The following is a 7,972-nucleotide window of genomic DNA, read 5'->3' as shown; positions in this document are numbered from 1 at the left end:
AGTTCAATATTGTATAACTGTATTAATTCAACTGTGAACCTAAAACTTTATGGCCAGTACTGAAAAAGATGAATCTTTGCTCTGGAAATTATAATTGAATATGTTAATGCTGTAATGAAATGCTTCTTCTAATCATGTAGTTATTAAACAAATAATTTTTAAAAATATTATGACCAAATCATCAGGTGCTAAAATAACAACTGAAGTCATTGTGTTCATTTTCCTTACTGTTTTGGTTTATATTCCCATACATTAGTGGATTATTCTTTTCTTTTTCCTATCATCAATCTCACATCATCTAATATAATACAGTATGATTATATAACACTCAAATATTTCAGCATTTGTATTATACGATTTCAAAGTCCTATGTATATAACAGCTGAAGAGGGATAGGCATTATCCAGACATACTTAAAATAACATGTAGGACTTGAGTCTTCTCCATAGTTTAGAACATTTTTTTCTACAGGATGGCTACATTGTATGATATTATATTTTTCTTCAGAAGTTAATTTTAGTTAATAGAAATAGTAATAAATAGCAAAATTCAGAAGAGGGAGAGTTTGCTAGATTATTTGCTATTGATTTGGTAGCAGTTTGACAATTTCCTTTTGGGCTGGGAAATAAGTTCCTAGTATTTCTCTCCCCTTTCTGTGGGTTAGAGCCTTCCACTGAGAGTAACTGAGTGCAGCCCCTATGGCAGTCTACCCCACACTATTTTACAAGGTCTTACCTACCTGTCACAGGAGTTTGAAAGCTTTTCCCTACGTTCCCCATTCTTCCCCCGGTCCTGTGCTTCAGTCTGACACTATGACTGCTTTGAATTCTCCAGTCTTGGCCATCCAGATTATCCCTCTCCAGCTCTCGGCCATATCCGCACAAGCCTTATTTTCTTTGTGAAATCAAGATATATCTGCTAATATATGCAGTGGTTCTATTACCTTGAACAATTTCAGACTGATACAATGAGTAACAACCTATGACTGACTTATTTCAGTACCTGCGGCCTCTGTGGAAGTCAGGTCTGATTATATAAGCCTACAAGTGGAAAATGGATAGGAGCAATTTCTTGGTAAAACAAGTATCAGAACCTCTGAAAAGCAGGTCCAGTGATGATGTCAGCAAGACAGCTAACAGAAGATCAGGTACATGGACCAGGATAATGGAAGAAGATGCTCCAGAATCCAGATGCCACCCTCTGCATGCCAATGCCACACTGAAAACAAATAATTCGAGGCTTCACAATCAGTGTAGCTGATGTTACAGAGGGAAGATATTAAAAATGATGGCTTGACAGACTTAAAAGGTGATACAAATACACCCAGAATTATTGTAGTTCAGAACTATACCTAAGGCAAAGCTTGTCGTCCATAATAGTAAATGAACCCACTGAAGTATAATCAGCAGATGAAATTATCAGTCACTACAATACTTTAGGTCACAAAAAGACTGCGTTCCATCATCTCCAATCCCAAGTTCTCCATGTGCATCCAATTTAGAGTGCAGAGTTTATACCCCTTAATAGAATTTATATCCCTATCACTATTTTTCAAGCAACATTGAAAATGAAACGACTCATTCAGCAAGACTCTTCTCTTACCCCATTTTACAGATGCCATAATTTGGTTTAATCATCCACTGTAAAAATAGCAAAATTAGAGAATTTCATAGTTTTTCCCTCTTATGGTAAAAACACTTCCGTGTGTGTGTGTGTGTTTGTGTGTATAAGCCCTGACCACAGCCCCCAACTTTAATCTTTAGTGGATGCTTTGCATGATTACTGTTATAGCATGGACACACATTGATCCATTTCATTAGCAACTCAAAAACTTTGTTCAAATATAAGCTGGTGGTATATTCTTCAGTGAATTGGGTCAGATAATGCTGTTCTTCTGGACCTCAATCACAAAATTCACAATAAGCAATTGGGACCTGGAGAGATGGCTCAGTGTTTAAGAGCACTGGCTGCTCTTCCAGAGGACCTAGGTTCAGTTCCCCATACCTACATGGTGGCTAACAACCATCTGTCCAGTTCCTGGGGATTCAACACCCTCTTCTGGCCTCCACAGGTACTGCACATTTGTGGTGCACTTACGTGCAGGCAAAACACTCATACACATAAAAATTTTAAATTATATATAACAATAAAAATTTTAAAGGAGAAATGGAAGATTTAACTAATTTTTCCCGGATCCTGCAGTGTGAAAAGACTGCTCTATTTCAGCTGATACATAGTTGCATGCCTTATGTATACACACACATCATATTTGCACATACGAATACACATGTCAGATTCGGTTATAACAGAAACTCCCGAGGCTCTTTCCATCTCTCTGCTCCCAGCAGTGCCCCTCTAATGGGTTCCTTTGACAAGGCCCCTTCTGGACATATGCTGACAGGGACAATGAGCTTATGGGTTTTAAATGGAAAGGATTTGTTAAGTAAGCTTCAATCCAAGACTTCACCCTTCTTCCTGGAGGTCAGAGCACTAAAGTCCTTGGTAGCTATGGAAATCACAACATGAACCAATGAAATATTGGCACCTTAAGGCTGGCTGTTTGACACGGTCCCCAGTTAAACCCAGTTAAGAAATTAAGCTTATGAAATTATATTTTCAAAATGAAAATGCAGAGCGAGAAAGCTTTTTGCTTTTTACAGCTATGTAATTAGATGTGGTATGTTCCTCTTAGGCACATCATCAAAGTTTGATTATCTTCTAACCTAAACCCCAGGCCATCATCCGGGTGAAACTAAGTCTGTCAAGATTCACAGCTCTTTTTCTTGTGAGTTAGTTCTATGTAACCTGAGCTCCTCAGTTAATACGACGTGTTGTATATACTATTTCTTCGATGTTCTTTTAATTTTCCCTTGGGCCTAGAATATGATTTCATTTTTAATAGTGATTATTAAAAGGTAGTAAATACCAGTGGAAAACACTATTTTAAGGCAGGAATGGGCATCTTCAGGCCTGACGTTTAAAAGGAATGTTTTTGTCTGATGAAATTCTGATAGTGATTCCATCCCTATCTGTTCTTTGGTTTTTAGGGTAGTGTTATTGTTTGTTGGATTTGTTGTTGTTGTTGTTTCTTAGTTTTGTTTTTGTGTTCTAGTGCTCAAACTCCTGGGTTTTGCCCGTGCTGAGCAAGTTGTCGACTACTGAGCTACACCCAAAACCCCCACCAGGGTCAATGAATTAAGGCAATCCACTGAGTCTCATTTTGCAACCTTTAAAATGAAGAGAACTTCAGGTCTTGTGGAAGTTTTTCAGAATACACGGTCTGAGATGGCTTCCTTCCCGTTGTCTCTCACTCCCTGACCCACTTTTGTACTGCCTGACTTGCATCTTGCTTTGTCTTTGCCTCAAGTTTTGTATTTTATTTGCTTGTTGAGCGTGTTCATGGGTCTCAGGGTTACTGATTTTAAACGTCAGTACTTCTTGGGGTGGGATGATTCATTTAGCATTCCTTTGAAAGTGACAGATAACCTAAATTTATTTGAACAAAATAGAGGAATATATTATCACCCAATATGGTTTGAATGTATGTATGTACTCCCTCCAAAATTCATGTTGGGGTTAATGTCTGATGCAGTAGTATTGAGAAAGGGGAGTGGGGCCTTTAAAGTTACTTCATAAAAGTCCCTGTAGAGGAGACAGCAGTAAGGTGTCACAGAGCAGCCCCTAAGGGACACTGAGCAAGCAGGACCTTCACCTTGGACTTCCTGGACTCCAGAACTGTGAGAAATAGATTTCTGCTGTTATAAATGACTCAGAATATAGCACTTTGTCACCACAACAAAAAAGGTCTAAGATCTTCTAACTAAGAGCAAGAGGAAAAGCAGGCACACACATAAGCAAGTGAGCTTCACTGACTCCTGCACACGGGCTTTCCAAGTGAAGGACATTTAGAGGAGCATAAATAGTTTTTATTTGATTTTTCCAGAAAGGCAGGGAGAAGTCCCCAAAGGGATATAATAACATAAAATTGAGCCTGAGATGGGGTCCCCAAAACCAGATCTAGTTAGGTGGGGCTGTTCTTAAGGAAACCCAAAACACAATCCACAGAGAACTATGATAAACATGGTTCTCAAAGATAATGAAAATAATAGTATTTGTTACTGTATTTATATGGAAAAATAAATTATGATCTATTTGCTTATAAAATAATTATTGAACACTAACTATATACAATGTCCAAAATTATACTGTTTGCATAGGAAATGGAGGATATGGTCCTTTTCTTGCAGATTTGTTTTCATTATATACTTTCCTAGAGAAGAAAATGGTTCCTGTCATTTACCAGTGCTAATTGTACCTCTTTAGTTACATTGATTAGTCAAGAGAGCTTGATCTGGCCCAAGCTGAGACAGTAATTCCAAGACATGAACTGAACTGGACAAAATAAAATTCTTCTCTAACAATCAAGAAGTTCAATCTGGGCGTAAGGCTCCTTTTCCTTTTAAGTATTCAAATAGTAAATAAAGGCTAACACAAATGGAATAACTAAGAGATGACATGGGCTATATAACGGTTAATTTTCTATGTCAACTTGACTCAGGTAAGGTATGCCCACATAGCTGGCAAAACATTATTTCTGGATACATTGTCAAGAATGTTTCTAGAGGAAACTGCATGACTGGTTTTTTTTTGGGGGGGGGGGCTTCTTTTTGAGACAGGGTCTCCCTATAGCCACAGCTGGCCTGGAGCTCACTATGTAGACCGGATTAGCCTCAGTCTCACAGAGATTTGCCTGCCTCTGCCTCTCAAGTGCTGGGACTAAAGGCATGTGCCACCACACCTGGTGCTTGATAACTGCTTTTTTTTTGTGTATCTGTCTAACAGGAGTTGTATGGAAAACTGAGTCACGGTTTTTTTTTGGGGGGGGGGGCTTCTTTTTGAGACAGGGTCTCCCTATAGCCACAGCTGGCCTGGAGCTCACTATGTAGACCGGATTAGCCTCAGTCTCACAGAGATTTGCCTGCCTCTGCCTCTCAAGTGCTGGGACTAAAGGCATGTGCCACCACACCTGGCTGACACTGACATTTGAATCAGAATGAGTGAAAAATGACATAACTTCACACTGTGGATGGGTAGCTTTAAATCCCTTAAGGACCTGAATATAACAGAAGGGCAGGGGAAGGGTGAAGTTTTTCCTCTCTGCTTCGGTAAAGCATTCCTCTTCTGCCACTGGACACCGAACAATGTTTGCACTAAAACTACATCACTTTGCACTAAAACTATCTGCTTTCTGGGCCTCCAGCTTACAAGCTCTAGGCCTTGGAACTTCTCTGCCTGCATGATCATGTGAGCCGAGGCCTCATGATCTATCTTTCTACATACATCTATGTAGACATACACACCTATATTTCATCCTATTGTTTTCCTTCCTCTGGAGGACCCTAAGACAGGCTATGGATTCAAAACTTGTTTAGTTAGTACAATAAGACTTAAGAGAAAGATCTATGTGTTACCATCAAGAAGAAGGTAGAAAGTCCAGACTGAACGTCAGGAGAAAATATCTAAAGAAAGATTGATCAAGCTATAGAGCTTCTGAGAAAATATTGCTCCCTCTTACATTACCACACATTTGCACATATTCTATTTCTAAGGCTATGAGAGATGACTCTAAAGATAAACAGAAGAAATACACAGGACTATGACTTTAGAGTCAACATCTGATGCAAAGAAATTCTTAACTGTGTTTATGATTTGTGGAAACTAGCAAAGACTAAGTAAATAGATTAGGAAAATATATGCTGTGAAACATTAAACATAAATAACGATGATGTTCTAAAGGTGGTTAGACTTAACTGAGACACAGTGGGAAGCAGGATTTCCAGAACCGAGAAAGTTGAGGGCCTGTAATATAGGTGTGCTGGATTACAGAAGAGATGCCCAAAGCATGAGGTGAGAGGTGAGCGATGAGGACTGTGATCTAGCTGCTGAGGTCACAGAGGATAGTTGGACTGGAGTTGGTGAGAGATTGGTGAAAAGAAAACCAGCATGAAGAAAGGCAGAAGGGTGAGCCTTTGAATATCATTTTGCCTGGCGGTGAATGAATGGCACAGATGCTAAGGTGGGAGTTAAGGACATGCTACCCTTCTTTACTTGGTGAAAAAACAAAGTGGCACAAGAAAGAAAGATGACCACTCCTAGAGTGGCTGTGAAGGAAAGGGGAAAAGGGCAGCCAGCATTGAGCTCAGGCAAGTGATGCTATACTGACCACAGACATTTACCTCTCATTGAACAGATGCTACAAGGTTGTTGCAGGCTAGAAATGAGGATGAGAAAGGACATGGGGCTCCATAGGACAGAGCCAGGCATGATGGCATGCCCTGCAGTCCCACACTCTGCAGGCTGAGGCACAGGTGGGAGATGGCAAATTACAGGTCAACTTGGGCTACATAGAAAGATGCCATACCAAAAATCTCTTTAAGAATGTTTAGAGTATTTACCTTCCTTGCCCTAGAAAGGGCAGCTCAAGCAGTACCTCTGCCAGGAAGCCTTTTGTGTTCCTTCTTCATCCCACCGTGCTTTGAAATGCCTCAGTTCTGGGCATCTGCAGTGTGTCTGTGCTGTGACGTAGCTTGCTCATCTGCTCCTCCTCTGTAAACTTGTTGAAAGGCTACTTTCTTCTTCTCTTTTGTGCCCTCAAATTTGATGCCATGACCTGGCAGAAGTCCTTGTTTACCCCATTGTTGTTGCTGTTCTATTTCTATATTGTAGCTACTAGTTCCTGTCTGTTTTCTCACCGTTCTTACATATAATTCAGCTTTTTCCTTGCCCCGCATTTTTAGTGTATGTTCACTGTACTAAGCAATGAGTTTCTAAATGACATATTTGTTCAAATGTATCATGGACTTTGGCCGTATTCATCTCTCATTACCCTCTCCTGACCCCTTTACCCACTCTCTCACACAGACACACACAAACTACTAATAATAATAAATTAAATTTTAAAAGGAGTTAAATAAATACATTTCATTTAACCAGCTATATAGAAACACTGTCATTTCTTCATGTAATAGACATAAAATAATGATATATTTTATATTCTCTTTGCTTCTGCCTTCAAATCCACAGTGTATTTTATACTTAAATCTCATTTCAGATTAAGCACTTTCAAGTGCTAAATAGTCCCATACAGTCAAGTGACTCTCACCTTGCTGTTCCAGGGTGAGCCCAGGCTTTCACTTTTCAGTGTCCTCTTCACTGAAGCCTCCTGCCTGCATTCCTTCCTCCACCTGTTAGGAACACAGTAAATAAACTACTCACCAAAGATCATGCTCACATGTTGCAATGAACCAAATGAACTCATGAATGGTATTAAGGCCCTTGTGAAAGAGACTCTAGGAAGATTCCTCACCCTTCCATACTGTGAGGACACATGAGAAGACGTCATCTGTGAAAAAAATATGTTCTTTCCAGACATTCATGCTGCTGGCACTTATAGTACCTAGCTATAGCATTCAAATGGAGTATGTGTAATGTGCATATATATAAATGTGCACACATGTAAATATGATGTATGTAGATCGTATAATGGTTATCTGTCCAAAGAGAAGATAATGTGAGTCACATACATAACATGTAAACCTCCTGTCAGCTTGAGGGCAAGTCTATTTTGGAAGTGGAAGGAAAATGTGGAGATTCTGGAGGATGATCATAAAGCCCATTCTGAAAAGGTCTGTAGACCTTAACTTAGTCATATGACCCCACCCACATGTAGACACCACCCTCTCATGCAGCCAGACAGGAAAAAAAAAAAAAACAATATGATGAGCGCGTGCTGTCAGTGACACAATAAATTTCTGTTTTATCCATGTCTTGGGCTGGCATCAATACAATAGTAATAAATTTTAAATAACAACAGCTAGAAAGGACATTCAAATTTTATTCTTGGTTTCTGCTGATAATGAAACAAACTTTTTATGATAGCTCCGCCTACCAAGATGGTAGATTTTTTTTTTTT

Source organism: Nannospalax galili, unplaced genomic scaffold, assembly GCF_000622305.1.
Source record: "Nannospalax galili isolate Female #2095 unplaced genomic scaffold, S.galili_v1.0 scaffold553, whole genome shotgun sequence".
NCBI classification, from domain to species: Eukaryota; Metazoa; Chordata; class Mammalia; order Rodentia; family Spalacidae; genus Nannospalax; species Nannospalax galili.
This window is presented reverse-complemented; position numbering follows the sequence as displayed.